This window comes from Cynocephalus volans, chromosome 2 (genome assembly GCF_027409185.1).
Source record: "Cynocephalus volans isolate mCynVol1 chromosome 2, mCynVol1.pri, whole genome shotgun sequence".
Taxonomy (NCBI): domain Eukaryota; kingdom Metazoa; phylum Chordata; class Mammalia; order Dermoptera; family Cynocephalidae; genus Cynocephalus; species Cynocephalus volans.
In genome coordinates, this window is record NC_084461.1 from 60525883 (window position 1) to 60549171 (window position 23289).

Genomic DNA, 23289 nt, shown 5'->3' on the forward strand with positions numbered 1-23289 from the left:
AGATGAGTAGCTTTGTCCATGTTCAGGAGACAAGCTCTGCTTTGGATATCAAATGTCTAAACTTATTGGTATTCTCCTAAAAGCTTTTACTACCAACTGGAGAAATTTATAATGTTGTAAAGAGAATTATGGCTTGTGATTTATATTTTTGTGATCTTAAGAATATTCCCAAGAGGCACCTTAGTGTTGATCCTCTCACCTGGCTCATAAACTCTTGCTCTGGGTCTTCAGCTAGACTTCAGCAATTGGTTTTAATGTTTCCGATTTGATTTCATCATGGTCTGTGAACACCACAAATTAGCCAGGTCCGCAATGCGAAAATGGTCTGTTTCACAGTTACTGGTTCCTGCAAGAGTCCATTACTGCCCACGTCAATCTAGGCACTTGCTCACCTGCAAAAGAAGGATGAGAAAGTGCTATTGATCCTGAAGTATTTCACAATCTAGTATAGAAAACTCTATTCATGCTCTTTTCCTTAAGCACTTGATCTAACTTCTGGGTTCAGGTGTCATATTCCCAGTGAGGATTATTATGAATTCTTGGGATGCCAACATCAAGAAAAATCATGTTCTGTCTCAAATTGGAAGTAGAAGGAGATAAGCTCTATTTCTTTGATGAGAAAGTGGGATTTCCCTCCCAAAGCTCATGGGGAATTTTTTGGCTTACATAATTTTACTGCCATAACCTTATAGGTCTGAATGTCCTTAAGTACAAGAACCCCATTTACAGTTGTTGAACTCTCTGTACCAACATGAGGATTAATTTCTCCCTTGGCTGGTTTCTGTGCCCTTCTCCATAGTTATGGTTCTGTCTCAAGCATTCTTCACTCAAGATGAATAAATACAAGAAAATCTCCATGGAAGCCTGAAGGGCATTCATTAAACATGTGCTCAAGAGGAGTTTCCAAGAAGCAAATAAGGTTCTAGGATGGGAAGGTCAGAGAGAGAATCAAGTTAGTCTTGATTAAAAATGGCCACCAAGTGTGAGCTTCTGTAGTAGGTAACTGCATGGAATTTTGCATTTATGATTGGAAGCCATGTGGAGGTCCACTAAATAATTGTTTTGTTAATGTCAACTTCAGCTTTCTGTTTCTGGAAGAATATTTGGATTAGGCAGAAGCTGCAAAAAGGTAGCTTGCAAGTAAATGATTTCCTTCTGTAGTATAAATAACTCAGCTGGTAGTGTGTTGGCTGATGTCCATCCCCACATGTAAAGACCCAAGCCAAGACTTGTTCTTTCCTGGGTTAAGATTTTTCCAGAATCACATTTAGGAGAAACTGCATTCTTCGCTTATTAAGGCTCAAGCTATAAAAGAAGGAATGGAAAATTGAGAAGCTTTTCTGTCAGCAAGATCACTAAATATTCCATTCCAGAAAGGCAATTGGCACTTCATCAGCCATTCAGAGTTGAAAGGCCATAAGACACCTGGATCAGATGCATTCTTTCTTAAGTTAATGGTACAGAAGCCATATACTCAGACAAAATTAAATGCAAACTAACCAATCAGCCTCCCAAATTCCCTTGCAAATCACTCATCAGGCATTAGATGGTGCTAAGAATAGTCTTCTAGGCAAAAATATCTGTCCCACTTTCCTATCTCTGATGCCTGAAATACCACCATTAAAGATTTTTATCTTCATATTGAAGAAATGAATTCATAAGTCAGAAGTCTGGACCTAGATCTGTTATTGTGGCAGGTCACTTAACCTCTTTGAGTCTCAGTTTCTCATTTATAAAATCTGATTAGTAATGTTCTCTCTCAGGTTGTGAGGATTAAATGGGATATTAGTTGTTTTCAAGCTTTGGTGCATATGAAAATTATCTTGGATGTTTGTTAAAAATGTATATTCTCAGGTCTTCTTTAGAAGATAATGTATATTAACTTAATTTGTAAATATAAAGAGTTGTACATGTGTATGTAACTGCTCTTATCATCCCAGGCATCCCTGAATGCGTCAACGCTTTGAGTGCTAACCAGCCTGTTACACATCAGGAAAGGGAGTGACATTAAAGAACCTGACAGTCACTAAATATCTAATATGGTCTAGGCCCATTACACACATTATATGAGGTAAGTATTAGTACTCCCATTTTACTGATGAGGAAACTGAGGCTGAGAAAAGCTAAGACTGTTGTTCCACATCACATGGCTAACAAATGACAGGGCCTGTCTGTAAACCTGGGTTTACTTGTGTCCAAAGCCCAGGCTCTTTCCACTCTACTAGAATTAATTCATTGATTAGATCTTGCTCCCTTTCAGATTCAAGAATTCTTCCTTCTAAAAGTTTATTGGGATTTTTAAAAATGTGAATGTGGAAATCAATAACCAAGGGAGAGAGGCTTTAAAGAGCATTATAAAATAAGTATCTGTAAGAATGGAATAACTAAAATGCAATTTTTGAACTGATTAAGTCATGAATGTGAATTTAATTAGCCGTAGGCATTTAACATACTTTAGGAAATTACTAAATATGGCAGAAATTTATCCTTTCATTTAATTTCTTAACATTTTAAAAATGTGGTTTTGGATAAGCAAATATATTCACATGGTTCAAAATTTAAAGGGTTCAAAAGGGCACACACGAAAAGTCTCCCTCCTACGTCTACCCCTCAACCACCTGGCTCCTCTCTCCATAGGTCACCAAGGCTATATTTTATAATTAATCTTTTTAGAGATGGCCTACACATTTAAACATTTTTACATGAATTTCAGCATACTATATAGTCTTCCACACCCCACTTTTTAAACCTAATAATATATATTTCAAGCCCTTAAAAATAAAATATTTAATATAAAAATGTGAGTCAGAACAATTAATGTGTCTCCCAAAAGAGTATTCCCAGAGTAAAAGAGGATTCCCATGTAACTTGCTCTTCTATTAAATGGTGCTGCCTTGATAAGCCTCATTATATCTAGTTCTGTTGTCTGTTAGTGGTTTCTTGCTGATAAAGAGAAACACGAAGGGATGAGCAGCTGCCTCTGGTGCATCTGCTTTGGCTGGGTGGCCCCATGAGACAGGATCAGGTCCCACCTTTGTAGGTCCAGAAATACCCCCTTTTTTTTCACTAGAAGTTGTTCCAGCTCAGTGGGACTCTCAGAATTTACAAATGCCTGCCCACTTTAAACAAGAGTCAAGAGTCAAGTGGGCTCCTGTTGGCTAATGAGTCCCTCTATGGGTAAGTCTATGCAGGAAACCAAATCGCTGTCTAGAGGGTACTTGGTAAAAGTAGAGTCAGAGTCAGAGGCATTTTGGTGATATTTTCAGCTTTTGTCATCAAGCTGCTCATATCTTTTGGTAAGGAAACTCTTCCTTGTATAGCTGTTTGTCTTGTATAGTTATTATTTATGCTCAGTTAAGTGCCAAGCACTGTACTGTTATTGCTGCAGTTCTCACAAGGCGATGAGGTAAGTCTTATGCAGACGTTGCAGATGAAGAAACTAAGGCTAAGTATTGTTAAACAACTTGCCCAGGTTCACACAGAACTCCTAACTAGTCCTCTCCGCTCCCTCTTTATGATCTTTGGGCAAACCCTTCAATTAATACATTAACTCTTCACACAGGCTCAGGAAGCTTGAGTCACAGTTTTCTTTATTACGTACCAGCCCTGATGACACACCCTAGCAATGATTCGCACATGCATCCAGCGGCACTGTGGCTCCTCAGATGCTAGAGATACAGTATGAAGGGGCTCCCACCTGGTGCCCTGGGCTAGCAGTGGAGAATGACAAGTAAACTAATATTTACAGTAGAGGATGCTTTCATAAAGAGAAGGTGTATCAAACGATACCTGAGGCTGTCAGAAAACAGTTATAATACCTAACATTTATTGAGCACTTGATACGTGATAGGAACTGCTCTAATTTTTTTTTTTTTACACTTATTTAATCCTCTCAACAATCCCTGAGTGAGGGATTATTATGATGCCATCTCACTGATGAGAAAACAGTCACGGGGGTTATGTCCCAAGGGCACACAGGGAGTCTAAGCTAAGCATTGACGTTATGTGTTTGTTTCGGTCCAATTCAGAGGACAACATGTCCGAGTTTTATGGCAACTTTCCATGACTCTTAAGAGCTAATGACATCATTATAGTTAATGTCTGATCATGTGATAGCTAAGGTGGCTTCTGGGGGGAAAGAGTAGAGTATGAAGGTACCTAAGGAAATGGCTTTGATTTTTCTAACAGTGCAGTCAGCTCACCTTTGAAAGGGAGATTGGGGAGAGGAGAGTTGACTTGTTATAGTCATCTTCAAAACTGACAACTCATTCCATTTAGGGTGTGGTGCTGCTGTGCCTGGATTAACTTCTTTTCTCTCCATATGCTGGCCAGTCAGCCTTTCCACTGGGAAAAGCCCTATTTTGTGGTTAGCCATACATGGTACCCCCCCAATCAGCCAGTTTGCTCTCCAGTGTGCAATAGCAGTCACAAGGGACACTAGTGTGGATGACTCAGCATGATCCACCACTGCCACTAGGAAAAGAACCCAAACCAGAACTTACTGGCTCTGACTTTCTGGTATCATTTATCCAAAGAGCAGCATCATCTCACTGAGCCTAAAGGAGTTCCCTCCAGAGAGGGGATTTCACAGACGCCTATAAGTGTGCAAGATAAACAAGAATCCAAATTTCACATGGGTGGGACTTGTAGGGATAGGGACCCAGGAGGCATTTCAAAAATAAGTTGCTCTGGAATAGAGGGTGGAAAACCAGGAAGGGAAGACAGGGGTGATTTTTCCTAGGAGAGGGTTTAAGGTCTGTTCTAGGAGCAGGGACTAAGGTTAGGAGTCAGGGAAGGAAGTCAGGAGAGTAGAGCCCTCGTGGGCAGTTCTTGCTCTCATTTCTCTTTCTCTGAGAACTGACCCTATTCACATGGATGGTCCCCCAGTGGCCATGTGTGAATCATATGACTCCATTCTTTCTTGGCAACAGCCAATTGGTCCAGGGGACCCCTGACCAAATGGAACCAATCAGATGTGTCTCTGAGGAATTTGGAAGTTTGCACTGAGAGACACAGATATTAGGAGTCCATGCTGCTGAGTGAGGGTAGTGGCCTAGAATGGCTGCTAATGCTCATGACAGGCTCTGCTCTGCCCTAGGTCCAGTTCCCCCCACCCCCCAGGCTGGTTGTTCAGTTCTTCCTTGGATGTCCTTAATTTATTTATCTACTTACTTACCTACTGTACTTAATTATGTTTAAGTTAGCCAGGGCTTGTTTCTGTAATTGGGACTAGAAGAGTCTAATCTAAGACAGTGAGAAAGCTGGCAAATACCTCTTCAGGCTTCAATAATTATCTTCCCAACTCTGATTGAAGGAAACCAATTTCTTCTAAGACTGACAGATCAGTTGGCTGAAAATTAAAGCTTTTTTGAAGTCTGAGATTACTTGAGAGCAAAAACCAGGAAAAATGGCTTCTTTCTCTTTCTCCTTCTTAAATCATTTAAACAATATCTCAGGGAACAAGATTAAGGTGTAACTGTGACTGACTCCAGCCAGGGGTTGCTGAGGAGCCTTCCACCTGTGAAGATTTCCAGAACACACTGCCGGCTGCTAAACCAGACTTACTGCATTGGAATGTCTACGGTAGAGCCTAGCAAACTGCATTATAAAAAAGCTCTGTCATTAAGTTTTACATTATTATTTGGATAGATTAGATAGATAGAGATAGATATAAACAGTAACCTTAGGAGTAAATTCCACTTTTTAAAAACATTTGCTAGTCAGTGGCTTACTATATTAATTTCCCCAGGGCTGCCTAAACCGGTTAACACAACTAGGTGGCTTAAGAGTACAGAAATTTATTCTCTCACAGTTCTAGAAGCTAGAGGTCTGAAATCCAGGTGTTAGCAGGCACATACTCCCCCTGAAGCCTCTGAGGAACAATCTCTCTGCTCCTCTCCTAGCTTCTGGTGCTTGCTGGCAATCCTTGGCATTCCTTGGCTTATAACTACATCACTCTGATCTCTACCTCCATTGTCATTAGTCTGTGCCCTTATTTCACTTATAAAGACCCTAGTCATTGGATTAAGGCCCACTGTAACTCAGTGTGACCTCATCCTAACTTGATTACATCTGCAAAGATCCCATTTCCAAATAGGGTCACATTCACCAGTACTAGGGGTTGGAATTTGAACATATCTTTTGGGGGGACACAATTCAACCCACAATACTTCCTGTTGAACATTTATATCGTTTCAAATTTTTTTGCAAATGATAATGCTGTGGTAAAAAATAGTTTACATAAATCTTTGATGTCAACTTCCTTGACTGTTTCTCTATGATAGATTACTAGAAGAGAATGATGGGACAGATGGAGTATCAATTAGAGTCTTATCAGGAAAACAGAAAATGCTCAAGTTTTTTGTAACAGTGGGGAATTAATGCAAAATATTGATTACACAGGTGCTAAAAGTGGTTGTGGAGCCATCAGGGGAGGTGAGGCTACCCAGAGTTTAGATGTGAAGCTGCTACCACCCCTGTGAACAGCAGGGGATCTAGAACCATGATAGACCTGGTGGGCAGGAGCTGAATCCTCAGCGGTGACTCTCCGTGGTGCCACCCGAGGCAGAGCATGGGGACACACCTTCTCCACTCCTTCCATCCCCCAGCTTCCTAGAAGTGCCTCCACAGAACAGTAATAAATATCATTTCCCCCTGATTACAAAGGCAATACATATTCATTGTCAGAAATTTGGAAACTAGAAAAGCAATCAGAAAAATATTTAAATCCCCTCCAATCTTACCACTCAGAGATAACCGCTATTAACATAAGTGGTTACTTCAAAAAGTGCTTAGAAAAATGGAATTAAAAGATAATACAAATCTTTCTATGAACTTTTTGAAGACCCCTTCGTATGTATGTGTGTGTGTGTGTGTGTATATATATTTCTTTTATGAAACTGTAGTATTCTATACATAAAATTTGGTAGCTTCACTTTTAATATTAACAATGTATTGACAAAAAATAAAACTTTGCTTTGATATTAAATTGACAGCTTAGCATTGCATAACATGGGTATACTGTAATTTTAATCTGTTTCCTGTTACTAAACTTCCCAATTGTTTAAAATTTTAAAAAATAAAGAAAATAATTTCAGATGGTGATAGATGCTGTGAAAATGATGTGTGGCATTTGGAGAAAAGGGAGGCCACTGTAGACTGAGTGGTCGGGGAAGGCCAAGAACCGTAATGTCCAAAGCTTTACGTGCATTAATTCATTTCAGCCTCACAACACGATGAAGCAGGTGCTGTTATTAGATCCATTTTACAGGTGAAGAAACCGAGGCATAGACAGCATGTTTACTTGCCTAAAGACATGTAGCTCGTGTGATAAAGCCAAGATTTGAAGGCAAACCGTACCTGGCTCTTTGCCTACAGCAACACTGTCCCCTTTCCTGGCAGTTCTGTGCATGACCCCGAGAGCCTGACAGAGCCCTTGCAGTTGTGCTGTTCAATTGGGGTGTTTGTGCTCACTGTTTTGTGTCAGGGTATTCAAAGCCATGGTATAAACATCTATTTGGAGTGCCAATTTTATTCAAGGTTTTGGAGAAAATATTTTATATTAAAATAGACTCTGATGTATTATTGAGTAGAAACAGAAATTAATATGCATATTTAAGATAAAACCCAGAAGCTCAGAGAAATGTCATGCTCGTAGCAGGCCTTGCCCACTAAGACTCTCCATCCCTAAAGCTGCAAGATTCCCACTCACTCCCCTGTGTCCTTCTGGGCATTTCCCTGGGAAAGTCTGAGAAATACTACAGCACTGCAACTGCACATCAGTGGGTGCTCAATAAATATTCTAGAAACTGGATGGAGTTATGTACTAATGGCCCTATAACATGCAAAGTGAGAGCTCATGTTCACAAGGGTCCATTTTATTTCTGAATGTTGGAGTTTCTCCTGGACTTGAACTTATATCTCTATGAAAATATACGGGACGGTGCAACTGAAACATCCAGTAAGGATTCTGCCTCACTGATTACAGAATCTGTCTTCTGATGCCCTGACTTAATGACTCGGCTTGCTGGAGGGCAAACATTCATAAAACTCTTTCTTAGATTCATATCCCCAAGTCTAGCTCAGTTAGAGGCTCATATGAGGGTGCTCCAAAAAGTCTGTGAACAAATAGAATTGAAAATTAATACAAATCTTTCCATGATCTTTTTGAAGGCCCCTCATAGTAGGTTTTCAATGTGTGCGTATTTGTGTGTGTAATGATGAGAGAATGAGTACTTGCTTTGAGATTAACCACATCAGCACAATCAGCATTATATAAACTCAAAAATAAGATAGGGAATAATTTTCTCACAGAATAGCATAATATAATTACCACCCCCTGGTGATGTTCTCAGAAACGGAGACTTATCTCAAGCTCTGAAATACGCCACAGGTGCTGGAGTTCTCTCTTCCCGAGGGGAGGCAGCTTCCCCAGGTTCATATCCAAACAAATTTAAAATAAAGCAATCTATTAACACATCCAATATTGAGACCAGAAGACACATAGTAAATAAAGCCTGTAGGAGCCTGCAGAAAGGAAGCAGAGGAAGCAGTTTGCTTACATCCATTTACAGACAGTTCAGGCAGCGACAGCAACTTGGCCTGGCCCCCAGCCCAGGCTCAATCTAGGCACAATATCAGAGGCTTAGGCAAATCACAGGCATAGACTGCCTTTAAGTTCCTATCGCTGGACTCCTGATTTGTATTTTACTTCCCCACATTACAAACGTGATGACAGAAAGGGCCCATAGTCACTCTAAGGGCTCTGAGGTATGTTGCAACTTTGTTGAGCCTTTGAAATAATTTCCAGATACTTGTTTTCCAAAAGAGACAGGCATAACCCACCATAATGCTTGCTGTCATGGTCAGGCAAGGTTGTGAGTTATGAAGGAAGGTGGAAGAATGACGCTTCCTAGCGTTAGGTCTAAATCAGGTATTTTGCAGGGGACCTAGGGGAACAAGTCTGAGCAAAGGGAACTAGAATCAAGACCCAGTGGTTGCGGAGGTGTGACTGCCCCTGAGTGGAGTGGAGGGGCAGAGGCCTGGGCACTTCAGACACCCCTGGCTGTTCTTGTCTAGGGTTTTCATGAGATCTAATTTCTCCTCCTTAAATGGTTTAGGGCTAGCTGCTCAAGAGTGTTTTTTGTTTCCTTCCATTTTTAAGCTAAACTGTTCAATGGGAAACCTCAGTGGCTGACACCTTGGCTAAGAGGCCCCCAACACATAGACCAGAAGTGCTGGGACCTTTCCAAGCCAGTTTCCATGGTCCCCTGCAACCTCCTGTCAAAGAAGTATCTCTGTAGGTGACTGAGACTCCTAGAAGAAGGGGGCTACGGCTCCTTTTCCTCCCTGTGCTCCACTTGAACATCACTATTAACCTCATCCCACCACCCCGAGACTTTAGGAACTAAGAGAATATAAGAAGAGTTCCTTTTTATGAAGGAAAAAAAAAAAGTCTTACACTAGGCAAGTCATTTATTCCGCAAGTATTTATTGAGTACTTATCCTATCTCAGGTTTTGTTCTAGGTGCTGGCAGTGCAACAGTAAACAAAACAAATTTCCTGCACCAATGGGGCTTATCATCCAGTAGGGAGAGACAGGCAATAAACAAATAAATGTAGTATGTTAGACGGCAATAAGTACTGTGGGAAAAATAAGGCAGGGTAAGGTAAGACAAAGGAGGTGGAGGTGGGACGGGACTGTAATACTTTAAATAGAGTGGTCAGGAAAGGCCTCTCTGATGAATGACATTTGAGCAGAGACCAGAAGAAAATGAGAGAAAATACCATGGGATGTCTGGGGAAAGAACATTCTAAGCAGAAGAAAGAGCAAGCGCAAAGGCCCTTAGTCCAGAATGAATCGTGGCCTGTTCAAGGAGCAGCAAGTAGAGCAGGGTGGCTTGGTTACAATGAACATGGGAGGCTTTTGCAGAAGTTCTGCCCAGAGATGGGGTGTGGGCTTGAACTCAGGTGATGGTGGCAGAGGTGGCTGAGACTTTGTCAGATTCATGACATGTTATGAAGGTAGAACTTTCAAGATTTGCTGATGGATGTGAGGAGAGTGGAGGATCAACAGGTTGAAGGGGGTGGCAGGAAATCAAGAGGGGTTTGGATATATTAGTTTGAGATATCTTTTAGATATTCAAGTGGAAATATTTAGAAGAAAGTTGACTATTGAGGTCTGGAATTCAGAGGAGATACTAATTTGGGTTTGTAAGTGTACAGAGAGATGGTATTGGAGGTAGTGAGAGAGGCGGCCCAAGGACTGAGCTCCAGGAACCCCGACAGCAAGAGGTCAGGGAGATGAGAAGGGATCAGCAGAGGAGGCTGAGAAGGAGTTGTCAGTGAAGGAGGGAGAAAGAAGAGAGGAGTCCCAAAGCACAGAGAGGACATGTTGCATGAAGGAAGTTGTGATTGGCTCTGTCCACTGCTGAGGAGAGTAAGACAGCAGAGATGGGGCAATGTGTAGGTGAATGGGGACATTGGCAGCAGTAGTTCTGGTGGAGTGTAGGGAGGTGGTTGTGGAGAAAGGAGGTAAGGATGCAGTTAAACAGCAGGAAAAGATTTGCTATAAACAGGAGCAGAAAATGGAGCAAACGCTGGAAAAGACCTGGGGTCAAGAGAGTGTTTCTTCATGATAGGAAGTAAGAGCGTTGTTTTTTCTCTTATGTCGTGTGTTCGTTTATTTATTTATCACAGAAGGAAGACAAGTTTGTTGTAGCCACATTAGAAAATAAAGATAAGAAAACAGGAAGAAGAAATTTATTGAGGAAACCTTTAATCCTACCATGAAAACATATAACCTCTGTAAATTTTGGCATGAGATCTTCTGGACTTTTCCCCATGCTCTGCAAGCTGTTTAGTAACCTACTTTTTAAACCTTACAGTCTAATCTGAATATCTTTTCATGTCAATGTACATTTACATAATCTTTATTAAATGGTGGTATAACATTCCATTTATTTGACTATATCTAGATTTGCATAGCCAGTCTCTTATTATTAAATATTTAAATTGTTTTTTTTCTTTTAACTACTAAAAATACTTCTTTATACCTACATCCTTGTGTACTTGTCCAGTGATTTTCTTAGGACAAATTAAAGAAGTAGAAAGTAGAACTGCTGGATTTATGCACACTTAAAAAAGATATTTAATATATGGTAGACAATTCAATGTTCTGTATCTTATTTTCTAAGAGAATAAACAGCAGTGCTATGTGTTCTCCATGGTCACTGTAGAAATGACAGTTAAAAGTTTCTAAGTATTTAAATTCAGAAATTAAAGTGAATCCTAAGTTCTCAAGTTTTTGCAGAAACTTTGAGGGAGAAACTTGATTTGTTGGCGTAAGGCTTTGAGAATGAATCTTTTACACACATGAAGGTAATAGACTATATTCAAATCAGATATTTTGAAGACTCAGAAAATAAAACTTAGATTGAGTAAAGTTTTGTTTTAAATTGCCAAATATGTATTTATTCTGTGTCTTGCCATCATAAAATTCAGCCCTGGCTGGTTTGTTTGCAAAGAGCTTTTTTGTAAAATGTTGTCATTGCTTCTTGCTGTATAACATTGACTTGACACTATGATGCTTGTTTATTTTTGCAGAAAATTTTATTGACTTGTTACATTCTTGTTAAAGAAAATTAAATTTCTATTTATTTACCAACCTTTTAACCTTTAACCCATTGATTATACCTTCACAGAATTGATCCTGTTTTAATAAACAGTATAAAACTTCTTCCTATTCTCTTGCAAAAAAGAAAAATTTTCCACTTTTTATCAGTTATGGTAGATTCTTGGCTTTTTTCTGACATCGCAAAGGTTAACATTTTTTAAATGACTTGGCACTGACCAAAAAAGCATGACATACAGTAGAAAAGCTTCATGTCCTGGTTCAGCTAATTTGCTTGTGAGATCTGCAAAATGAAGGTAATACCTGTCGCTGAGATGTTCATTTTCATTTACTTCAAAAGGTACATGAAAGACTGTGGGCTTCAGTGTTGATTACTTCATAGGTTCTCAGTAAAGATCTGTTGGTTTATGACGTGTCAGTTGCATCAGCTCACTTCAGCTTCAAGAAGTCATAGATATCTGTTTTTCTAAAACAAATTCTGGCCCCAAGATCTCACTAGGAAGGGTCAATATCAGTCCAATACTAGCCTAATATATGTCATTTTTCATGCTCTTTCCTTTCTCTGGTTTGTATCCAGACAGTGGCTCCCTATAGATGTGTCTCCAAAGATGTGTGTGTGTGCATTTGCGTGTGCATATGCATGTGTGTGTGTGTTTGGAGGGGACAAGAAAGGCGTCTGGCTATCAGATCACACTGGTCACTCTCACGCCACAGCTCTTTTTGCTGCCTCCTGCTGTGGTGAGAGCTGTTCCCCTATGTACTGGTGAGGCCACTCTAGAGCATATGCCTGCCTTCACTAGAGTCTGGACACAAGGATTCAGCTCTGCTCTGAAGGCAGCCAAGGCAGTAGACGTCTGGCCTCTGTAGGCAGTCCACAGGTTGTGCAAGTTGGACCCTGCCCCACGTGGAACCCAGAAGCCCGACCGCTTTCCTAGTATCCCAGAACTAATGACCCCATAAGAAACACTCCCCTCCTTCATGTACAAAACACAAAGACTTTCTCCATGCAGAGGTGATCCCCAGGCCTTTGAAAATAAGTCCTCTTTGGGATTGTCTTCCTGTTGTCTGCAGCTCTCCTCCTCTGTGTGTGTGCGCATGTGCACACGTATAGATAGCATCACTGAAACATATAAAAACCACTGTTAACTCCCTCTTTGAAGGTGAGAATAAACACCTAACTGTTATCTGTGGGAGAAGGGAGTAACATCCTCTTTGTTTCTTTAGAAAAGACTAGAGTAAGAAGGAACAAAACAAAAAGGCAGCAATTAATATTACAGCTCATCTTGTTACATATGAATTCCTTCCAGACTCCAAATCAGGTCACATCTGGGTTCCAAAGCTGAAATAGACGTGAGCCAAAAGAAAACTGTGGGGAAGTGGTGGGGAGCGGAGCATCTGTGCTAATGGAGACAAGCAGCCCTGTGGGGAGGCAGGGGCCTATTGCATGTCTAAGTGCTGAGATCTAGACTCCGAGATTATAAAACGTGGAGGGCATCACTGAGACTCTAATGTCCCTCCCCACTTAGAGATCTGTTTCTATATGCCTTGCAAATGACAACCTCACCTCACACTATATATGTATGATAAGGAATAGCTTTTCTCTTTAGAAGGTGGCTCATTCCACCACTAAACAGAACAATTTTTAAAGTTCTTCCTTATCTTAAATCCAAAACATTCTAAATTCCACCTTTAGCCTGTTTAAATCGTCATAATCACTATGCAGCCTGCAGGTAAGGTGATTTAAGTCTTGTAATTCCCAATTTTCACTTTAGTTTGTTTTTTAGGAGGAATGTGGAGTGAGGGCAGCCTGGTTTTCAAACATGTAAGGCTCGTTATTACACTCAACCTCCTGGCTCACTGAATTCCCCAGTTTCTGCAGCTGGTACTGTGTACCCCTCTTTGCAGGCCAGAGAAGGACCTAGATAAAAGGATCTTTGAATTCAAATCTCTGTTCTTCCACATCAAGTAGTTTTATGGGTGGCTCTACTTCCCCTTATACCCTAGTTCTGATGGCTAATGATACGAGCAAGATTACCTAACACTTACATGTGCCAGACTCACCGTTCCGTGTGTGCATGTGTGTGTGTGTGTGTGCCATTTAATTCTTGCAACTACGCCAGAGATAGGTACCATTTTTATCCCCATTTTACAGATGGGGAAATTGAGATCACATGGCTAGCTACTGGCAGAGCTGGGATTTAAATCCAGGCATACTTGCTCTAGAGTTCATGTGCTTAATCACTAACCACCAGCTTAGCATGCATTAGAATCACAGAGGGCCTGTTCAGACATTGATTTCTGGGTGTTTCTGATTCAGTACGCCTGGGGCAGGCCTGAGAGTTTGCATTTCTAGCTAGTTCCCAGGTGATGTTGATGCTGCTAATCTGGGAGCCATGTTTTGAGAACCATTACTTGGTGCTAACTGAATCCTTCTCTTGATTCCCATTTTTGAGTTGCTTCCTCTGTTGCCTGCTTGGTATCCCAGCTCCTCAGGGACTGGACAGATCCCTGTTCCCTCTAATTCTCCCAGAATATTGCTGGGTCCCCACTCTCTCCTCCCAGATGCCCCTGATTCTACTTGCTCTCCGGATCTCTGACTATTATCATCTGCAAGATGTTTCTGTTCTCCATCTGCCTTCCTGGGCTCCAGATGTTAGAAACTTCACAATCATAGCCATTCTGTGGTGGGTTTATCTGGTCTGTGGATTCTACTCTGTCCAGTCCCTCCACTGACTGAGCTGTGGCTGTGACAGCTGTCACATATCCCTTAAGTCTTCTCTGTCCTAGAACATGTTCTCAGGTGACATGGTTTTCAAGCTTGTCACTGTCCTCATGACCCTCCTCTGACCTCTTTCTAGGCCATCAATGCCCATCTTAGTATATGGAGCCCAGACCTGGTCACAGTGCTTTATATGGAATCTGACCACTCTTCTTTGGAAGTGTTATCTCCCCTCCCCCAGACTTTCATACAGCATTCTGTTAATACTGCCTGTGATTACATTCATCTGCCCTTTTCGTGTGTATTGACTTTCTGCCCAAGACTTCCAGATATTTTTCAAATAAACTGTTTTCAGACCCATCTTTCCTCCATTTGATGCTTATATAAGTACTTTTCTTTACCTTGACACAGGACTTTACAGTCACCCATGCTAACTTTCATCTGTTTATTTTTATATTGTTTCAGCCAATAAATTTTTTTCTTTTTGAAATAAATCCTTTATTATTTTTTTTATTATGAAAGGAATACTTGTTTATTACAAAAAATCATAAAGTACAGATAAACAAAAAGAAGAACATTAATGTAAAGTAAGGCAAATCAAAATTAAAGCCAAAATGCTTTCACTATTTTAGTTATACTAAGTTTCCATTTACATTGTCAGGAATGTCCCTTCAAACCCATTGTACAGACTGGGTCACCAGACCCATCACATGCCAAGCTGGGTCCCCAGACCCCTCACACACAGGTCCATGATAAGTAATTGGGAAAGATTCTGGGAACTGTTGGCAGATGACACGAGCTCAGTCCTCAGCAGCAGCAGCAGCTTACAGGTCTGGTGGTGGCAGTGGCCCTGTGGAGGGTCCTGGGGGCACTAGCAGCAGCAGCAGCAGCCTCCAGCAGCATTAGCGGTCTCCCCAGGGACCCCCCGGGAGCATCCCGGGTGTGGGAGGTACCGTGAATCAGAGCCACTCATCCTTTATACTCAAGTCCATAACCCAGGACATCTGGGTGCACATGTGCAATTACACTAGATGATAACCAAGGAACACCTGAGAGCACGTGCCTATTTACATCAAATGCTCAGCAAGATTCTGAACATCTGAGGGGCCCTGACCATTTTCCTATATTTTTCCAACAATTAAAAATGTTATTATGCCACCCACCCAGAGTTGCTCGTTATGAATACTTTGTTGTATATCTTTACAGAACCTTAATAAACATCTTTCCAAACTATTTATAAATAAATAAATTTCTGTACACAAATGACCCATAGAGATTATTTTTAGACTTGTTCTTGTATTTAGTATGTTTACTATTCCTTTTAGCTCTGAGTCAACCACAAAGTGGCTTCTGTGTTGTTGCGCAAGTTGTTGGTAAAACATTGTTTGTATAGGATGGGCAAGAATGGTGTAGCCCCAAATCCTGCCCTCTAGAACGGTATTGATTCATCATTCAGCACTTGTTGGGTAGCAGTTTCTAACCAGTTAGAAATACATGTATTTTTATACTCTTAGCCCAGTTTTCCCGGTCATACTGATGGATAGTGTGAAGGGCTTTATCTGTTTAAGTCATGATAATTACTATGCAGCCTGCAGATGAGGTGATCTGGTCTCAAAATTCCCAAATAACCAGGCATCACATTAAATTGACTGTAGATGCTAAATCCCAATATTGTACTACCCTACCTTCTTTCAGAAATACAATTATTTGTCCATCTTCAATTTTCAGACATCTTTTCCGTTCTTTTTGATTTTACAAAAATTAATGGCAACCATCATGCAATTACTTTGGTTAGTTCCCACAGCACTTTGGGATAGAATCCACCCAGGTCTGAAGGACTGAGGTCTTTTACAGAGGCTTCCTGTTCTCTTTCTTGGCCCCTCTCTTAGACTTTGATTACCTTTTAACCATGTTTGTTCTGCACTTTCAGGTTCGAAGATCTTTCACTTTCAAAGAGAAGACAGAAACAAAATAAGAGTTGTAAAGAAATTCTGCTTCCCTCTCTGTCATACATTAGCTTTAGAGCATGAGCCTCAGTACACAGTTCTGACCATTTGTGCTCTGCTCATATCCACCATTTTGATGCCTCTAGGATTTTTCATAGCATTGATTCTTTTTTTTTTTTTTGGCTTTGGGCTTCTGGCTATGATTTTTACTCTTCCACACCAATCTTTCCTTTTCTCCTTAGTAACATCCTGCTCTCTGACCTTGATGTGTGTGATCTTTCACAATCCGATTTCGTTGAAATAGCCCATCAGCCATTCATTTTCACTCATTTGCTTCCTTACTCTCCTGTCTCTTTTCCTTTACACCAAGATCATTTTTTAAAATAATATTTTCAGATTTTTTTTTTTTTGTAGAATCTTAGGCCACTTCTCCTTTTATATACTCTAGCTATTAACATACCTGTCTCTTCCTTGAATATTTGAAGTCTCAAAGAGTTGCTTCATTATATTTTCCTCTGGGCTATCACAAAATGGAGAGTGTATGGATGTCATATTCAACAAGATTATTAGGTTAGTAGCAGCAGAAACACTATGGCTAAGTTAAACAAAATGGGAATCTGTTGGGAGGGTTACCAGGAAGCTCACAGACTGATGAGAAGGTTCAGAACCAGGCACTGAAACAGACAGAATCAGGGTGGCTCCAGGAGCCCACTCGGCAGTAATTAATCTGTCCTTGTGCCAAAATACTTAAGATTAAAAGTCCTAAGAGTGACAGTGAGTCTGACTGGCCTAGCTTAGGTCAGACGCTTATCCCTGTGCCTTAGCTAGGGGAGGGCAGGAAACCCTGATTTACATGCACATGAGACAACATGCAGTGGGGGAGAGTTAATGCTCCTCGGGGAAACTGGTGTGCAATTACCTGCAGTAGGTGAACCTGTGACAGCATGCTGGGGAACAACAGATGTCCTCGACTGCTGCTGTCCCCCAAGGTTCACCCCACTTCCACTTACTAATAAGTGCTACCTTTTTGCTCAGAATTAAGCATTGATTATATTGTCTTTATTGATTCATCTGCTTCTGAGAAAAGACATTATTAGCGAGGGACATTAGGAGTTCATGAGATGCTCTGCTTTCAGCAGGATGAGACTTCCATAGATATCCGAATAGTGCAAGTCCCAGGAATACCAGAAATCTCTGTGCTGGTTTTAACAATACCTCTGAAATTTTGTTACCTTGTGGCCCCAAATCTTTTAGAAAAAAGTATCAACAAACAAATGCATTTACCTCATATTAAAAAATTGAATTACCTTAGCAATCATATTTTGTGCTTATTAATAGCCATTAAGAATCATAAATATTGATCCTGGAACTTTCTGATTATTTTCTCCTGAAAATTATTAATTGTCCTCTCAATAACATTAATTGCCCCTTTCATATGGGTGCTGACTGTGTACCACCTGATACTCTGTTTCATCTTTTTTTCATATCTGATATCCTTCATAATAGTTGATTTTATAGTTTTTCTTAGACTTTTTCTTCCTCCCCATCATTTCAGTGTTGTCATTTATCCTTATCTTACTAAATGTGTTCCTTCAAGGCTTCATAAGTGGCCCACAACCTTTGCTGGGAACTTGTCCTAAGCTATGATATACCAGCCACTCACCTCTCATATCCATGAGAGGTTGATCCTGTCTTTAAAAGACAGGATCTTCAACAAGAAGGATAAAAAATATTATTGTGGTGCCCAGTTCTTAAATTTCCTGTCTAGAATTAGAAATGTATGTAAGTTTCTCCTGATTCTATCATTTGTTCCTATATGAGCGTGTGGTAATTGACTTGGGCCAGACTCTCCTTTTCCAAACATCTCCAAACAGATAACACAGTTTTGAATTGACCAGCAGGTTAGGTACAGCTGTCCCCTTATCCTCACTATGGATAAGCTCCACAAAACACATCGTCCACCTGGAAAATCGGTGGGCATATAGATTTTGAAGGAGTAAGAGTAATCCTTAGAATCATTGACTCAAAGACAAAGTCTTAGGAGGTGGTAATAGTGGTTGAAAGGATGAGATTAAGGGAGTAAGATGGTGATAGAAAAGAACAAAATTCCTTGATATGTTTTCCTATTAATGAGTTTTCTTCTATTATTCTAGAGATCTCCCCTGCCTAACAAATCAGAATTACAGTTGAATTGAAAGATTATTTTTTAAAGCCTTCTGACTTCTAGGCACTGTGTTTGAAACTGAGGCAGGGCACACAAATAGTCCCAAATGTCATATGCATGTGTCCTCAACCTCAGAAAGGTCTGGACTTTATTAGAAAAGTTGGTGACTCTTGAGAAACCACAGCGCCAAAATGAGTTGAGATCCCTATTAGGGTTTTACGTTGGAACCTGTCACTGGGATGACCTTTTGGTTTCAGAGACAGATAATCCGGAAATGTGAAACTTGCTCATGACTTGGTTTTCCTTTCCTTTCAACTGTCTTTAATGAAGTCATAAGCTCTGAGGATGGCCAAGCAAGCCAACTCAGAATGGATCCAAGCCTCGGGCACTTACTAGGCAAAGTAGTTCTCTGAGGTACTCAGATATGAAGGAATCTGAGGGTGAAACAATGTCTGAGGAAGTGCTAAGAGTCAAAGTGGGAGAAGCCAAATCCATGGTCCAGGGATTCATGAACAACACAAGAAGAGAGTAGAAAAGGCAGGAATGAGGAAGACCATTGTTGCCATGAGTGGGGCTGGGAGACTAGAGCTCTGTCTTATGAGAGTGACTCTCTGGCAGAGCAGCCTGGGTTGAAGGCACTGGGCGGACTCAACAAGAACCACTGTTTTCAAAGAAAGAAACCTCCTTTATTCTCTTAACCTGCAGCAAAATAAAAATCAAGAGCTCTTAGAATCCCAGTCAGGAGCCACTCCCTGTAGTGAGTAGAAGCTGAAAAGTCAAAGGTATGGCTTGCATACAGTCTACCAAAACCAGTGGCTACTCCTGAGCAGTTGTATAGGATGGTCTCAGGGATGTCGATGCTGTTGGAAGAGGGGACTATGGGGCTTAACTGAAGGGAGATTTGGTTAGATTCTATGTTTATTCTGGGGTAACTTTAAGGTTGGTGGAGATCGGGTCTAATGGCTATGGACAGGCTAGAGTCCTCCCCTCCTCTTGGTGCCTTTTTTCTTCACAATCAAACTCATCTACTCCACCAATGAATAGGGCTTGCTGTGAAAAACATGGAGAGCTATGAAAAAGATATTGGTGAGGAGCTGTGATGGTAGTGAGGAACAGGACACACAAAGACACTGCCTGACCCCCATAATTTAATATGTATAAATTATTTCAAGTGAATATGTATTAGTCAGTTTTCTTTCACTGATAACAGAATAGCTGAAACTGAGTCATTTATAAAGAAACAGAATTCATGTCTTACAGTTTTGGAGGATGGGAAGTCCAAGGTCCAGGGGGCACATCAGGAGAGGGCCTTCTTGGTGGAGACTCTCTGTAGACCTGTAGCGATACAGGGAATCACATGGCAAGAATGTTAAGAGTGCTTTCATATGCTCTCCTTATAAAGTCACCACTCCATGAAAACCCATTAATCTATTAACTCATTAATGAGTTAATCTACTCATGAGGTCGGGCCCTCACAATCCAATCACCTTCTAATTCCTAATCACCTCAGGTCCCGCCTTTCAACATGACCACATTGGGAATCAATCTTTCATGTGAGCCTTACAGGGTACAAACATTCAATATGTATCAGAATACAATTCATATTTCCATGGTATATTTCCTTTTTTATCCACGCACGTAGGAAAATAATGGTGAAGGAAAAAGATAGTAGAAATGAGATTATTTCATCATACGAAGGAAAAAGGAGAGGAGTTAAACACTGTCTAAGCCAAAAAAGGATAGTGGAAAAATAATGATAAGCACAAATTCTCTATGTCCAGAGTAGACATAATAAAAGAAAACAAGCTCACAGCCAGAGCCAAGATAATCTGGATAGCAGAAGTTTCTCCTCTGGAGGCTGTTAGAACAGGAGAGATACTCTTCTCCTCAATTGGCTTAGTTGCAGCCCCTGACCCTCAGTGGAGTTCTCACTGCCTATCCACCCCTCAGGCATGGTAAGCACAGTCATCTTAACTAAGCGCTCCTCCCACCAGACTCTGCCTGGTGTGGAAGAAGCAGACCCAGCTGCGATCTTGACCACGACCTCATGAGAGACCATAAGCCAGGTCAACCCAGAGAAGCTGCTCCTGAATTCCTGACCCACAGGGCAATAATGCTTATTGTTGTTTCAAGCTGCTAAGTTCGGGGTGGTTTGTTACACAGCAATAAATGAACAACATAACACCTGTGGATCAGCACGGGGAGAAGCTGAGCCGTGACACAATCTTAACAAGGGCCTCAGCTGACCCTGTGAGAGCTTCTAAAGCTGGAATGATGCCTTTGAGTCATATTTATTCTTTTTTTTTTAAACTATAACAATTTTATTTTTTCACCCTGTTAGAGACCATTCTACATCAGCACCTAAAGAGACTCCTTATTCTCTTCCACAGCAATACAGTATCCCACTGTATGGAGGTAGGTATCATTTAATTAGACAATCCCCTATGGATGGATATTTAGATTATTTTGGTATTTCCAAACATGCATCAAGCTACACATGTGTACAATCATCTTTGTGTACAAGTGCATATGAGAGCATAGAACGTATCTCTAGAATTGTCACTGCTAATATTCAGGCATCACTCACTATCTAGTGCTGATCTCTAGGAGGTACCTGGTCTTTATGTACCATCTACCTAGCCCTGATTCTCACGTGAGTACTGGAACTTCTCTCTACTGTGAACTGCGTGGAGACCCACTGTACCCATTAAAAAAGGAGCACTTTGTGTAAGCTCAGAGAAAATACCTAAAAACTTTATAGGCAAGTTCTATAAAGACATTAAAACAAAGCTATTTCTACAAGTCTATCACTGTGTCCCACACAGACTTTTAACTCAATAAAAAGTTCTCAAATACCTACTGTGATAAGGCAGAGTGAGAGAGCCAAAAGAACTAAAAGATTTGGTCTTTACTCCTCAGGAGCTGAAAATCAATCCTACCCACCCGGTGGAACCCAGAAGAGCTGAATACAATCAGCTGGTTTTTCTCTCTCGCTGATAACTGGCTCCGGTCACCACAGGAGAGACTACCCTGAGGTCACGGAGGATGTGAGTCACTCTCTGGTGGACTGATTCTCCCTATCTCTTCTCTGTCTCTGTCTCCGTCTCCATCTCTATCTCTGTCTCTGTCTCTGTCTCTCTCTCTCTCACACACACACACTTTTTGTGACAAAGTAAAACCATATCATATAAACAGGAGGCATTGGCTGAATGACTTGGGTTTCCCATTATCTTCCTATAATTCCTTAATCCAGAGTGGGTGTTTTCACTGGTTTTGATAAATGCACACATATATTTATGTATACCTAGTATTCAGTAGCTTTCACACTATTTTGACCATGACCAGCAGTGAGAAAAACATTGACAATGCAATCCATCCCACCGTCCATCCATCTATATATACCTAAAAAAAGCATCACCAAAAGCACTTAGCCATATCATTATGCATAATACTCTCTGATATTTCCTATTCTAGTCTATTCCATTTTGTAAAAATGCTCGTCTCAACCCACTTGATTTCATGATCCACTAACAGGTCATGACATGTAGTTTTAAAAACACGTCTATCTATGCCACACTCCAGGCCTGGGGTAAAATTCAGGTGTTTGTCTTATGTAATAAAAACCTTAAAAGCCTTTCCTGTATGTTTGTTAAATTTGTTTTTCTGTTAAAAGTTATCCCCGCTAAATGTACTGGAAGCAACATAAATCTGAGACTTTCTCAGAAGTCGGCACTAATGTGGTGTAATTTGGTGCTGGTGCTGGGAATATCAGTAAGTGCACCTGGCTCTGTCATTCTGCTTGATTGTCTGTCACAGCTGGAGAGGCACTTCCCCTCCAGATGCCCTTTGATGCCGCTCACATGAAGAGAATGCAAATGCTAGTCGGCAGGCCAGAATCAGTCTCCCTGCAGCTGATCAGTGACATGGCAGGGTGAGGTGTGCTTGTCTCTGTCACTTGGCAGTGATCTGCTGTGTGGAGAAGCCTGGGGGATGGGGTAAAATAAGAAGGCAAGGCAAGGGGTTCAGACGGGCTAGAATTCTCCCTAACTTTATGCCATCACCCAAAAGCAATAAATATGATTGCCTAAAGCAATATGAATGATCTCATGTTTATGTTTAGGTCAGTTCAATGACATAGGGGAGGGAAATGGACATGGTTTGTGAGTCACCTGTGTGTCAGGTCCTGCTGTAGGCACATTCCGGTGTGGTCACTGGAGTAAGTATAATAAGATTTAACAAAACTGTAAGGTCGTTTAGGACAATGACTCATTACATTTTCTCCAGAGCCTGCCCAGCACATGTGCCTGTCACATAGCAGGTGCTCAATAAACATTCGTTGAATGAGTAAATGAAGTTGTTGATTCTTTTGATTTCAAATGGAAAAGTCATGGTTGGCAAATACTACAGACAAATTTTTAACTTTGAGACTAAGAGGAAAAGGTTTTGGTGAGTGAACACTGTTTCATATTTTTAGTGGCTAAGTACAGGCTTTGATAACTAAATGACTCCTATTAGTACTAAGTTAGCCACATGGATTCTTTTTCTCTAAACAAACAAACAAACCAAAGCCTCCAATGGAGGATTTCTTGTTTGTTTGCTTTCTTTTTGAATTTCTTACAGTTTAAAATTTGCAAGCTCGGACAAGGGGATGGAGAGTTTCCAGCAACTCAAATCCTGGTTGGATAGACGCTCTACTGCTTCCCTGTGCATGCATGTCACACCAACTCCACCCACCCACATGGAAGGTAGAGTGCTTGCTACTACTCACAGACAAGTCCTAGGAAAGACTAACCCCCAGTCTTTTTGATACAGATTTTATAAAGGTCAA

At 40.8% G+C, this 23289-nt stretch overlaps 1 long non-coding RNA gene across 2 annotated transcripts; it reads right to left on the minus strand.

The window, feature by feature from the left end:
• Positions 1 to 322: 322 nt before the first annotated feature.
• LOC134368679 (uncharacterized) lies at positions 323 to 21376 on the minus strand. 2 transcript variants are annotated; one of them, XR_010022444.1, is made up of 3 exons: positions 21322 to 21376; positions 19720 to 19796; positions 323 to 392 (listed from the first exon to the last, which is right to left on the minus strand). It is a non-coding gene; the product is annotated as an uncharacterized LOC134368679 (long non-coding RNA). The 2 variants fall into 2 exon arrangements; XR_010022443.1 differs by lacking the exon at positions 323 to 392 and adding an exon at positions 12463 to 12752.
• Positions 21377 to 23289: the final 1913 nt, after the last annotated feature.